Source organism: Schistocerca gregaria, chromosome 8 (assembly GCF_023897955.1).
Source record: "Schistocerca gregaria isolate iqSchGreg1 chromosome 8, iqSchGreg1.2, whole genome shotgun sequence".
NCBI classification, from domain to species: Eukaryota; Metazoa; Arthropoda; class Insecta; order Orthoptera; family Acrididae; genus Schistocerca; species Schistocerca gregaria.
The window spans coordinates 379467355-379482303 of record NC_064927.1 but is presented as its reverse complement, the minus strand read 5'-3'; the positions used below and the strand labels follow the sequence as shown (position 1 = coordinate 379482303).

General features: G+C 39.4%; 1 protein-coding gene across 3 annotated transcripts in view; it reads left to right on the top strand.

Moving 5' to 3' along the window:
* The window catches only part of LOC126284726 (chymotrypsinogen A-like), an 87158-nt gene that overhangs the window by 57048 nt on the left and 15161 nt on the right, over positions 1-14949 (top strand). The window lies entirely within an intron of this gene.

Here is a 14949-nt window from a genome sequence, read left to right as displayed (position 1 = left end):
GCTACATATGGGAAAGAAAAAAAGTGGTTGAGCCCAAACAAAGCAGCAGTTCCTCGCAGAAGACTTGCGCGAATCCACAAGAGATATTTGTTATGCATCTGATACGGCGACAGCGTGGTGTACTACGAATCGCTTTCCGGAGGTGTAATCATCGCTCCTGACATTCACTCTCAATAACTGAAACAGCCCAAGAATAACGAACAGGAAGACTACATGAAGTGATTCTATTCACGATAACGTCTGTCCGTATTCCGATAGACTGCCAAAAAGTGCTATACGGGAGTTGGGTTGACAAGTCTTTACGCAACGACCTTATTCACCTGGTATAGCGTGCTCAGATATTTACGTTTTGCGCTCTCTGTCGAACAACCTTCAAGGAACTTACTTTCCGTATGAAAATGCACTCCGAACATGGTTCGACGAGATCTTCGCAAAAAAAACCACGTGATATTTGTTAAAGTTACATATTTAAGATACCAAAAAGCGTGTTGTTTTTTTTTTTTTTTTTTGGAAGATCAGCTACATTGTAACAAATAGCGACAAAACTGTGGATACCGATGGAAGACGACCGTTATACGATGCAGTGGCTGTAGAAACGTCACTGGACACAATATATTGCTGAAATTTGCCGAAAGGGACATTATTTAAAAACACACAATTTTAAGCAGCGGCAACTTTCAATAAATGATGCATAAATCCAGTCTTTTACGTAAAGTCAACTGCAATAAGCCTTGGCCAGATTTAAGTGCAACTAGGGGTACCTACTTCAAAAGGAATAAGTTCACATTGAAGCACCCAAGTCAAATCGCAGAAATCATAAATTTAAGTCCTCCATGAAAAGTAGCAAGATTAAGATCAAGTTTCCTCATTGGCTAGAAATGAAATCTGTGAATTAGAGAGTCCATGTGAACTAGTATACAAGAACCAGTTAGCAGAAATAGAAACCTTATCTAACAATTTCGATCAAGTGATATCAGGAGACACTAAACATGTCGAAATTGTTGAGTGCAAAATTCAATTTACTATTGTGGAAAATACATCTGATAAGTTCAATCAGAATATAATGTACTTATACCTGTCAAACACATTTCTAAGAAAGGTGATGGCGAAATATGTTGAATTAGAGTTACGTAAGTTGGTTACATGTGATGCAATATGCGATATGTAACCAGAGGTATTTTTTAAATTATTTGAGGGAATATTTCTGAAACGTTGGATAAATATTAAGAGAATTAGAATTATTGTTGGCCAGTTAAGAACAGAAGCTGCTGGATGTGGTTTTAAATACCAAGATAAATTCAAAATATTAAGTTCCAAACAACATTCAACAGAGAATCTCTGTGTTCTAGAGAGTGTACTAGACAATATGATGACTAAACTTTGTAATTTATTTAAACGACAATGAATATTCAGTTGAACCTTTGAATGCAGTGTGGGTCAGAGACATATGGCTTCTAGTGGAGCATTAATATGTTTAGTGATTTGAATGGAGCTTCAAGCTATTATGGGTTTTACATGATGTGTTGTATCAGTTTTGGTCACTTCAGAGAAGCAAGTTTATTGGCGACAGATTCTGGGTTGTGCCAGGGCTGCTACATTACGTAGATACATGGTATTTGCTACAAGGAAGTGGATATTTTACAGAAAGATTGAAATAACAGACAATTATTGCTCAGATCCAAGTGGAGACTATTTACTTTATGTTAAGGGTGAGACAGATAATTGCTCATTAACCAGTCAAAGAACTCAAAAGAAACTTTTCTTTAGTTCAAATTCATTTAGAGATAGTTACACAAGTATGTTTAACTTATTTATTCACTTGAGGTGAAATAGACCTGATTTTTTGCACATTTATTTGTTTATAGTGTAATGAAAATAATGAAGTTTCAAGAGTTTGAACTTTTACCTAAAATGAAGAACGTTGTAAATCTGTTACTGTTGGTTATCCTTCTTGAGGTGACTGCAATTTACTTAAAAATAATTACACCACGTGCGTTTTGCATTTATTTATAAAGCATTTTTTGTTGTTATTCCGCAAGTCAGACTCATACATTTCTATATGATTGTTTTACGTTAAAAACAGCGTTTTTTTTATAAAGTTGGTGTGCAAGTTACTTACAGTGTTTCTTTAGATATTATTCCCTCCATATCAGCAGGGGTAAAAGTCGAAAGACTTCGATTCACGTTTGCACTTGGCGGTTTTTGCCATGTTGCAGTTTTTCTTGCACTGCATTATTCAGATTTAAATTTTTTAAACTGTTTCTCACTCCACAAAGTAACAGTGTTTATGTCTATTCGTCTGTTTTTGTTCATGTTGTGAGTGTTGCCAACCTATGAGCCTATTTTTTGTCTGTGTGTAACTTAGTGAAACTCTGTGAAATTCTGTGTTGTCAGGTAGAGACGTGAGAGGAACGAGGGTGGGTTGATAATTTTTTTTTGGCGGGGGGGGGGGGGGGCATGTGTAGGGGGTGGGGAGAACAGGGATGGGCCTAGACGGAGATTAGAGGGCAGTCTGGAAGGAGGTGGTAGTGGTAAATGGAGCCTGTGGTTATATGTGTATATGTGGTTAAGTCGTCAATCACTTTAAAGGGTGTGTGGCTTGCAAAGTTGGTCTCATCATTTATGAGTTGTTCATTTCTGTTATAGATTTTTGGATTTGGTAGTTCACTTGTAAGGTGAAGAATGTTTTTTGTTGTTTATCCTTATGATTTCAATGTCTGTGTCTCTGGCTGTAATTTTATGTTGGTGTTGGTGTAAGTGTTCTGCAAAAGTTGAATGATTTGTCCTATAATTCCATGGTCTTACTTGTTCTTTGTTTCTGCTGTCAAACGCCCTCTTGGTATGACCTATGTTTCTTTCATCACATATATTGCATTTCAGTTGGTATATCCCTGATTTCTGATATAGATCAATTTTTCATCTTGTTCTTGGGAAGTATTTCTGCATTGAGTTGTTGTTATGATGGGTTATTTTTGTCTTGTCATTTTTGTAAATATTGGATATTCTGTATGTGTATTTCTTATTGTATGTCAGCACGTACCATATTTTATTTTCTGTTTCTTTCACACTTTGTGTTGTTCCTATTCTTATGTTTTGTGTATTTGTTTGTGTGTTTTTGTCCTTGTGTTGATGACAGCTGAGTGTTTGTTCTTTTCTGTTTCTTCATTTCCTCATTCAGCTTTGTTACTAAGTTCTCTCTGTAACCATTACTTGCGACTATTTATGGTATTCATTTCTTTCTTGCAATTGCCTGTATCTAATGGTACTATGTTTAGTCAGTGGAGCATGTATCTAGGTGCTGCCTGTTTTTCAACACTGGGTTGTTGTGATGTCTCATGTATAACTGTGTCTGTTATTGTCGAGTTTCGGTGTATTTCAAATGAGTGTTGGTTTTTTTTTAATCTTATGGTGCTGTCTAACGAATTTAACTGTCTATTTTACTCTTCCTCTGTTATGAAATGTATCTTATTGTTGTTGTTGTGGTCTTCAGTCCAGGGACTGGTTTGATCCAGGTCTCCGCGCTACTCTATCCTGTGCAAGCTTCTTCATCTCCCAGTACCTACTGCAACCTACATTCTTCATAATCTGTTTAGTGTATTCATCTCTTGCTCTCCCTCTACGATTTTTTTCTCTCCACGCTGCCCTCAAATACTAAATTGGTGATCCCGTGATGCCTCAGAATATGCCCTACCAACCGATCCCTTCTTCTAGTCAAGTTGTGGCACAAATTTCTCTTCTCCCCACTTCTATTCAGTACCTCCTCAATAGTTGTATGATCTACCCATCTAATCTTCAGCATTCTTCTGTAGCACCACATTTCGAAAGCTTCTATTCTCTTCTTGTCTAAACTATTTATCATCCACATTTCACTTATATGCATGCCACACTCCACACAAAGACTTTCAGAAACGACTTCCCGACACTTAAATCTATGCTCGATGTTAACAAATTTCTCTTCTTCAGAAACACTTTCCTTGGCATTGCCAGTCAAAATTTTATATCCTCTCTGCTTCTTCCACCGTCAGCTATTTTGCTCCCCAAATAGCAAAACTCACATACTACTTTAAGTTTCTCATTTTCTAATCTAATTGCTGCAGCATTGCCCTATTTAATTAGACTACATTCCATTATCCTCGTTTTGCTTTTGTTGATGTTCATCTTATATACTCCTTTCAAGACACTGTCCATTTCGTTCAACTGCTCTTGCAGGTCCTTTGCTGTCTCTCACAGAATTACAGTGTTATCGGCGAACCTCCAAGTTTTTATTTCTTCTCCGTTGATTTTGGTTCCTACTCCGAATTTTTCTTTTCCTTTACTGCTTGCTCCACACACAAATTGAATAATATTAGGGGTAGGCTACAGCCCTGTCTCACTCCCTTCCCAACCACTGCTTCCCTTCATATCCCTCGACTCTGATAACTGCCATCTGGTTTATGTACAAATTGTAAATAGCCTTTCGCTCCTTGTCTTTTACCCCTGCCACCTTCAGAATTTGAAAGAGAGTATTCCAGTCAACATTGTCAAAAGCTTTCTCTAAGTCTACAAATGCTAGAAACGTAGGTTTGCATTTCCTTAATCTATTTTCTAAGATAGGTCGTATGCCTCACATGTTCCAACATTTCTGTCGACGGGACGTTAAACAATAATCTCCTCCTCCTCCTCCTCCTGTTCCAACATTGCTAAGAAATCCAAACTGATCTTCCCCGAGGTCGGCTTCTACCAGTTTTCCCATTCGTCTGTAAGGAGTTCGTGTTAGTATTTTGCAGCCATGGTTTATTAAACTGATAGTTCGGTAATTTTCACATCTGTCAACACCTACTTCCTTTGGGATTGGAATTATTATATTCTTCTTGAAGTCTGGGGGTATTTCGCCTGTCTCATACATCTTGCTCACTAGATGGTAGGGTTTTGTTAGGCCTGGCTCTCCCAAGGCTGCCAGTAGTTCTGGTATCTTACTATGAACAGAATTTATGTGTGTGTAATTGGTAAATTTTATTGCTTGGTTCATCCCTCAGGCAAAAGATGTCATCCATATATCTAACCCAGTATAGGATGTTGTACCTATTTGGCATCATTTTGTTAAACTTAATTGGTTCTGCATGGTTCATAAGCATGTTTGCTATGGTTCCAGACGCTGGGGATCCCATTGGTAATCCTTTACTTTGCAAACAGGGATCATTATTGAACTGAAAATAGTCCTGTTCTGTTATTATCTCTAGAATCCTGACTGTTTCCTTGATGTATTCGTGTAGTAGTGTACTGTGTGTCTTAAGATTTTGTTCTGTAATGTTTATCGTTTCAGTTATTGGTATATTGATTACATATTCTCTACATAAAATGACAGCAGGGTGGCTGTGTCTGCAACTTGTATGTCTTTTATGTACTGAATCAATAGTCAGGTGTTTATTGTAGTTCTGTCTTCTTGTAATTTGCAGTTTTCTGCTACGATTTTCAGCATGTAGTTTGCCAGTGGGTAAGTGGGAGTGTCTCTACAGTTCACAATAGTTCTGATGGGGAGACCTTCCTTGTGTAGTTTTGGTAGACGTCGGAGGGAAGGTGCACTGTGAATTGTTTGTAGCAGTTTTCTTTTTTCATTGTTTTCTATTGTGTGGTCAATGCCTTTCAGAGCTTTTCTCAACTTCTTTTAGAATCCGTTTTTCTTTTTGTGATGAACTCTTTGTATATAATTAACATATTGCTCTTTAGACATGAGAAGCACTGTGTTCCCTTCACATGTCCTTGTGATTATGGTGTTTTGTTCCTGTAGTTTCTTTCTAAGTTTCGTCAGTGTTATGGAATCTGTAATGGTTTGCTTTCGTCTGTTTTCTTTCATCTGTGTTACTATGTTTTTGATTTCATTAGCGATTAGCTCTGTCATCAGACCAGTGTTTACCTCACTTGTTTCGTTTCCGTTTTCCAGTGTGAGAATGCTTTCTGAGGTAACTATGAGGTTTTCTATGTATTTGTGTGATTGCCTTGTGTTTCAGATCCTTTTCGAGCAGTTTTATTTTTTCTGTATTCAAAACAGTGTCAATGATGTTGACCAGTCTTGGACACAAGTGATATTTTTCGATAGACTGGGTGTAATTTGTGTCTGAGTTGGGTGTTTGTTTAGGTTTTAAATTTGCCATCTTTATTTTCTGAATTTTCTTATTTTTTCTATATTGCATATGTACGATTTTCAACTTTCCTCACAAGATCGGAGGAAACAGCTGCATTATTCAGAACTCTCCCAAGATTAAAATTTGATTTATATACCTCCCAATTTATGGTTTGGTTTTTGGCATAAAGAGACTTGATTTCGTTGTTTAGCCAAATCTTTTAAGCTATTTGTTTCGTTTTTTGTGCGTTGGAGAACTATATTTAAGCTGTACATTAGTACACTTATGTATCTGATCTGCAAATGTTCTTGGACAGTTTTATGAAGGTTAGAGATGCATTCTCCTAAACTTCAAGTAGACCAGGGGGACATTTGATACCAGATACAAAGAACATGTAAGGTCATGGATGTATAGGACAAATCATTCAACTTTTGCAGAACACTTACCCCAACACCAACATAAAACTACGGACAGATACACAGACATGAAAATCGTAAGAATAAACAACAACAAAAGACACCTCCTCACGTTACAAGAAAACTACCACATCCGAAAAATCATAACAGAAAAGAAACAACTCATAAATGATCAGACCAACTTGGCAAACCACATAATCTTTAAACTCATTGATTACCTATTACACCATTAAATACAATTGTATAACTACAGGCTTCAATTACCACTACTATCTCCTCCCAGATTCTGTCCTATAATCACCGCCTAGGCCCATCCTCACTCCCCCCCTCCCCCCGACCCTCACAAAACAAAACTGACAACTCACTTGCATTCCTCTCACGTCTCTACTTAACTTACAAACATACAAGACATTTTCACAAAGTTTTACTAACCCCCCCACCCACCCACACACACACAAATGTAGGCTCACAGACTGCCAACGAAAAAGAAGGGAACAGACATAAACACTGTTACTGAGTGTAATGATAAACAGTGTACAAAACTGGAATGTAAATAACTCAGGGCGATGAATACTGAAGAATTGGGAAAACTGCCTAATTCAAATGTGAATCGAACTCTTTCGGCGTCAACAGGTGCTGGTAAGGAGGGAAGGAGCAATGTATGTAAAGAAACACCGTAAGTAACTTGCAAATCACCGGTATAAACAAACCGATGTCTTTAACCTAAAACAAAAATGTGGAAATGTATCTACCTAATTTGCAGAATAACCACGGAAGATGCTTTATAAATAAAAGCGGAACGCGTCTGGTGCAATTATTTTTAATTAACTTGCAGTTAGCTCAAGACAGACAACCAGTAGTAACATATTTTAACAATTGCTGCGCAAGATGGCCTTGGAAACAAGTGCATTATGTTGTAAATATTCAGTAGTTTTCAGTTGCTGTAGCAGAAAGGTAACTTGCAATTACAGAAACGTTACTTTAGTGCAAAAGAGCATATGGATAAGGTTGAACAAAATTCTTGCTGGCACCATTGTATGGCTGCATAATAAATATGATGGTCCCTTTACTTGACCTGTCATTTAAAATATTTGTTTAAAATGAAATATTTATTTAATTTTTTAAAATTTATTTCATAATTTATTTAATTTTTTAATTTATTTAAAATGAATTTAGCCGTCACTTTTGTGGAGTTAGTTGGTAAATGATCATTGAATTAATGCTTTAGGATGTTAACTATGAAAGATAACTAAATATTGGTAGTACATAAGGGAAGCACTGCACTGGCACTGGCACGAAAGATAATCAGTGCATGTACTATTATCCTATTGTCTTCAGTGTAGCACTTTTATTTTGTCTAATAGAAATCTGAATTAAGTTACTTTAGCACTTCTAAATACACATATTGAAAGATTTACTCCCATTACAGACATATCATGTTATTTAGTTAGTAGAAGAGAGCTACATGGTATTACATATGAAAAAACTAATCCATTTAGTAAAATATATGCTCAGAATGGGAGATGTATTCCTGTTACTGACATATGTACAACGGAACTCTATAACTGGCTAAGTGCCAATAAACTTTTTCCGAATTATTCAGATTTTTTGTTTTGAAAAATCCTTGACAACATTTTATTTATTGTCTACAGTAAGAGTCACTTAACTATCGAAATTTTTTTAAGTTCAGTTCCTTTTATAAATAAAAATAAAAGTCTTGTTATAAAAAACGCAGAACATGCTAAATGTGATAGAGGTATCGGCAAAAGATAGATAGGCATTTATCAGCTTTTTTAATAAACATTTTACCAATGAACTATCCTGTGATTAAACTAATATTATTCCTTCTTTTAATTTTATTGTGCACAAAGAAATTTTTGTTGATGGACTGTTTGGAAAATGTTCTGTTAGCTACTTTCAAATGCGGCAGCATTTGTTGCAGATCCTTTTTCATTTCAGCTGACAAGTTGTTTGTAGACTGTTGTGATGCTAAAACAAAGTTCTTTATTATGTCAGTGTTAATCCTTTTCATAAAGATCTTGTAGGAGCGCCAGTCATCAAGTTCGTTAAAAATTGTTCTCATCTTGACGACAACAGGCCCGATTTTTTTCACTTGAAAAGAAAGAAAAAAATACGTCCTCAGATTGGAGAATAGAAACCACAAGTAGATTGTTAGGAGTCGCATTCTGCAGAAGTTTTACAAGGACCTTACTTGACACTCAGACGTTCTTCCAACCTCTTATGTCTTTCAATTTGGGCAAAATCTCTGTCACACGCTGCAAGCAATGAGAAAAGCTGTATGCCAGTTAGCCCAATTTGGACTCACCAGTGGACCGCCACATACCGCTCACGCTGTCTTTCCGACCTTGTAGGCACTATTAGATATGATTGTAGAGCAGGTTTTTGGCAGCAGAACTTAGATTTAGTGCAACGAAAAACCAGTCCCAAGTAGCATATTTTACTTTTTTTAAAAAAATTCATTCGACAACTAGTTTCTGGCCGCGATCCTTCTTCAAATCATCGCAACTTAGTCACAAATAGTATTTTAGAAGATGTGAAAACCATGTCAAAAATGTCCAACGAAAAGTTACAGCGCTGTAACTGTTCTTTGTACATTTTGATATAGTTTACAAATCTTCGGAAATACCATTTCTATGTTACCATGGTTTGAAGATGGGCTTCGGTGCGTAACTAGTCATCAAGTGAATGAAGGAATTAAAATTTGCAAATTTCGTCCGGTTTTTGTTGTACTGATTAAGAGCAGTTGCTGGCCGATATCTCCTCCAGCATACTGGAAGTTCGGAACTTGGTTTGGTTTCTCGGCTCTACCTAAAAAATGTTTTTTCTCACTTAGCCCGTTATTCATTTACACTCTACATATAACGTCACAGAGTAAAATAATACTATTTGCTGAGTCAGTCAGTAACTGTGGAACTGGATAATGAAACTAGATGAATCACGTAATAATTTAAGGGAAAAAATGCCATGTATGTACATAGACTTAATTTTAATCTGTGCTGAGACTAATATGAATTGTTATGAGGGTGTAATGTGGGAGGTGTATGAGTTTCATCGAATGCTTACACTGAAATTAGACATATATATGTTACTTGTGGTTATTATGAATAAATAATTGAGTGTATTAAATATTGTGTATACGAATGTAAGATTTGTGTGCTTCGCGGGTTACAGCGAGAATGCAGATTTACATAAGCGCGTCACAGACCCATTTGTGGAGCCATTAAACAGATACGCCAGTCATTAGATGTATTTAATTAAAGTAAATATCACTGCCACATTCGTAGGGTAACAAGGTGAATAATGCAATTACCTGGCTCAGCTGTTAAACTACACTCTGTTCTTGTTCTGGTCTTCAGTCCTGAGACTGGTTTGATGCAGCTCTCCATGCTTCTCTATCCTGTGCAAGCTTCTTCATCTCCCAGTACCTACTGCAACCTACATCCTTCTGAATCTGTTTAGTGCATTCATCTCTTGGTATCCCTGTACGATTTTTCTCTCCACGCTGCCCTCCAATACTAAATTGGTGATCCCTTGATGCCTCAGAATATGCCCTACCAACCGATCCGAAAGCTTTTATTCTCTTCTTGTCTAAACTATTTATCATCCACTTTTCACTTCCATACATGGCTACACTCCATACAAATACTTTCAGGAACCATTTCCCGACACTCGATTTTAACAAATTTCTCTTCTTCAGAAACGCTTTCCTTGCCATTGCCAGTCTACATTTTATATCCTCTCTACTTCGACCATCATCAGTTATTTTGCTCTCCAAATAGCAAAACTCCTTTACTACTTTAAGTGTCTCATTTCCTAATCTAATTCCCTCAGCATCACCCGACTTAATTCGACTACATTCCATTATCCTCGTTTTTCTTTTGTTGATGTTCATCTTATATCCTCTTTTCAAGACACTATCCATTCCTTTCAACTGCTCTTCTAACTCCTTTGCTGTCTATGGCAGAATTACAATGTCATCGGCGAACCTCAAATTTTTTTTTCTTCTCCATGGATTTTAATACCTACTCCGAATTTTTCTTTTTTTGCTTCGCTGCTTGCTCAATCCTGTCTCACTCCCTTCCCAACCACAGCTTCCCTTTCGTGTCCCTCGACTCTTTATAACTGCCATCTGGTTTCTGTACAAATTTTAAATAGCCTTTCGTCCCTGTATTTTACCTCTGCCACCTTCAGAATTTGAAAGAGAATATTCCAGTCAACATTGTCGAAAGCTTTCTCTAAGTCTACAAATGCTAAAAACGTAGGTTTATCTTTCCTTAATCTAGCTTCTAAGATAAGCCGTAGGGTCAGTATTGCCTCATGTGTTCCGATATTTCTACGGAATCCAAACTGATCTTCCCCGAGGTCGGCTTCTACCAGTTTTTCCATTCGTCTGTGAAGAACTCGCGTTAGTATTTTACAAAACTGCACTCAAGTTCAGAAAAAAAACAGAACACACAGAACGCCTAGAATGGACGTTCATACTCGCAGGACATGTACATTAGTACGTTCAGCAGAAGTGATAAGCATTTCAGCTATGTCTGCCTGTGAGTTCGAGGTCAACAACGACATCGCGGCTCAGCACCACCTACTGGTAAAATGTGACTGCGGCTCTCTTTCTCGCTGTAAATCGAAGGTAACAGATCAGCGTGATTTGAGCAGACGTGCAGGATGCCTCGCAGACGTATGAGCGAACCTACCGTCATATCAGTGAGTTTTAAAGAGGGCAAAATTGAAACCTGGTAGCCAAGGGAAGGCAGAATTCGGTTTGATTGTGGATGGGGCTTTAATCAGTTACTATTGGTTGCCTTTTACAGTTACACACAAATTATTTTAAACTAGTAATTCCAGACTCAACAATAAATAAAATACCGCACGTTGTTAATGAAGTAATAAACAACTGTGCAAATAATAGTGTTTTTACTGAGCTACAATTTAGCAAATCATCATTAAATACAGATAATGTTTTAAACACAAGCCATTGTGATCTGGACAGAAGGCCTTACACGGCAGAAATGGCAATAAATTAAAAATTGTTTAAATCTCGCTGCAACTTACAAATTACAGGTATTAAAATATTAAAGGCAAGTCTCCACAAACACAGCAGAAGGCATCAGGCGCCAGGAATGGCAGTAAATAAGATTTTAAAAGCTTACTGTGTAAATGAAAACACCAAATTAGAATTTCAAGGCAGGTGACCACAATCACGGCTGAAGGCCTTACACGCCAAGAATGGCAATAAATTGATAATTGTTTAAGAACTCGCTGAAATTTACAACTTACAGGTATTGAAATATTAAAGGTAAGTCACCACAAACACAGCAGAAGGCATCAGACGCCAGGAATGGCAGTAAATAAGGTTTTAAGGCTTACTGCTATACTACAGATACCAAATTAGAATTTTAAGGCAAATGACCAAAATCATGGCTGAATGCCTTACACACCAGGAATGGCATCAATATGAAAAAATTTAGAAACCTGCTGCAAAACAGCAAATTCAATACCAAAGTTTTATAAAAAACAAAAAGAAAGCAACTGAGCATCAAACGGGTGAAATGGGATGATGGTAAACTTTGTAACACAAGGGGCCACAGACAGTGCTTCAGGAATCGACATCTGAGAAGGTTTGGCAACAAACACTTTCGCGAGCGATGAGATAGGTAGCCAAGAGTTGCATTCACTTCGCAAGATGGTAACTCAGACTAGTGACAGCCTAACGAATACCTAATGATAATCCTGCTGAAGCTACCTGACGTCCGATAAACCAAATGCAACGATGGAACAAGACGCCGGAGGTGTGCACTACGTCCCCAGAATACTGTGTTTAGAGCGCCCGTAACGAGAAACGAACCACTACCACCAGAGTAGAAAGCACTCCGCTCGCTGCTCTTCACCTCCGTGACACTACGAGCAGCAACACGAACCCAAGTCACTGGAGAATCCGAGATATCACAATGGTGGAGGTTTCTCTCCGTGGACTGATATGCACTCAGCTTAAGGCTTGCTGAATCCGGTTTACGACGAGGTTGTGCACCCTCGTAACGACAGCCCCTCCATCCGGCAGTCAATGCGCGCCGCCAGCGGTCCCAGTGTGTTCTCGCACTGCGCGGACCTGGCTCCTCCTAAGTCCCTAACTGAACTTGGCATACTCACACGACCCGGAAAAAAACGTCGTCGCCCCAAAGATAGCAGCCACTGCTGCCACTAGCGGACAGGCAACGCTTGCTATACCGAGTGGCACCAGTCAACACGAGAAGAAGACAAACGACTGCAACCATGCCAACTAAACGATACCGTCTGGCACCCATCAGAGGGCGCAAACCTACAAGCAGCACCACCTCGAGCCACAGCACGGCTCAGCATTATTGGCATGAGAGAATGCGCTGCATCATTCGGCAAAATTTCTGTTCGTATGAACGAAGTGTTTCGGCAATACGTGTGTGCAGAATGGTTCATTGAAGGCCATAGAACACGACGAGATGGGTTAGGTCGCACCACCCCCGAGAAGGCCGACACCTCCCGAGAAGATCGACACCTCACTCAAATAACTTTGCAGGACGGATCTGGCGCAACTGTGGAACACTGTAACACATCGTACACTATCAGAGGATAACAGTTCGAGCCAATTATTACGGCATGGGTTACGTGCGTGTCATCCACATATCCTCCCGCCTTTGACGAATGTGCAGAAACATGCTAGACGGCAGTGGTGTGTGGAACGACTCACTGGGAATGGGAATGGCATCACAAAGTGTTTTTTTAACTAATCCAGGTTTTGTTTGTTTGAGAATGATGCCCATATTTTGGTTTGCATCAGACAGGAGGAGCGGCATCACAGTGATTGCATTCATACAAGGCATACAGCGCCAACTCGATGCCATATGGTGTGCGGTGTTATTGGGTACAAACACAAATCACAGGTGGAACATATCCAGGAAACTGCAACCAGTGTGATCTACATGTCCTGCGACCCGTAACCATACCATTTATACACAGCACCCCAGACGCCATTGTTCAGCTATACAACGCACGACCACTCGTTGCTGCCCCAACACGTGCCTTCTTGGTGTCGCAGGATGTCAGCCTTTTGCCCTGGCCTGCCAGATCACCAGGTTTGTCGCCAGTCAGAAATGTGTTGAACAGCGCTGTGACACAAAGCCTACCACCACAGATTAACTTTGGAACCATGTGAAATCAGCATGTATGGCGGTACCACAGGACACCATACGTGTCGATGCCATTACGCGTGCAACAAGTTTCCTGGGTCCATGGCGGAGTCTGCGCCTACTTCGACACAGGCTGAGCGAATCATTTCAGCAGAACATGCACTACTGGCCATTAAAATGGCTACACCACGAAGATGACGTACTACAGACGCGAAATTTAACAGATAGGGAGAAGATGCTGTGAGTGCAAATGATTAGATTTTCAGAGCATTCATATTGGGTTGGCGCCGGTGGCGACCCCTACAACGTGCTGACATGAGGAAAGTTTTTAACATATTTCTCATACACAAACAGCAATTGACCGGCGTTGCCTGGTGAAACGTCGTTGTGATGCCTCGTGCAAGGAAGAGAATGCGTACCACCACGTTTCCGACTTTTATAAAGGTCGGATTGTAGCCTGTCGCGATTGCGGTTTAACGCCACATTGCTGCTCGCGTTAATCGAGATCCAACGACTGTTAGCTGAATATGGAATCGGTGGATTCAGGAGGGAAATACGGAATGCCATGCTGGATCCCAATGGCCTCGTATCACTAGCTGTCGAGATAACAGGCATCTTATCCGCATGGCTGTAACGGATCGTGCAGCCACGTCTCGATCCCTGAGTCAACAGATGGAGACGTTTGCAAGACAACAAGCATCTCTACGAACAGTTCGACGACGTTAGCACCAGCATGGAGCTCGGAGACCATGGCTGCGGTTACCGTTGACGCTTCATCACAGACAGGAGCGCCTGCGATGGTGTACTAAACGACGAACCTGGGTACACGAATAGCAAAATGTCTCTTTTTTTTTTTTTTTTTTTTTTTTTGAATAAATTCAGGTTCCGTTTACAGCATCATGATGGTCACATCTGTGTTTGGCGACATCGCGGTGAACGCACATTGGAAGCTTGTATTCGTCATCGCCATACTGACGTATCACCGGGCTTGATGGTATGGGGTGCTATTGGTTACACGTCTCGGTCACTTGTTGTTCACATTGGCGGCACTTTGCACAGAGGACGTTACTTTTCAGATGTGTTACGATTCGTGGCTCTACCCTTCATTCGATCCCTGCAAAACCCTACATTTCAGCTGGATAATGTACGACCACATGTTGCAGCTCCTGTACGGGCCTTTCTGGATACTGAAAATGTTCTACTGCTGCCCTGGCCAGCACATTCTCCAGAACTCTCACCAATCGAAAA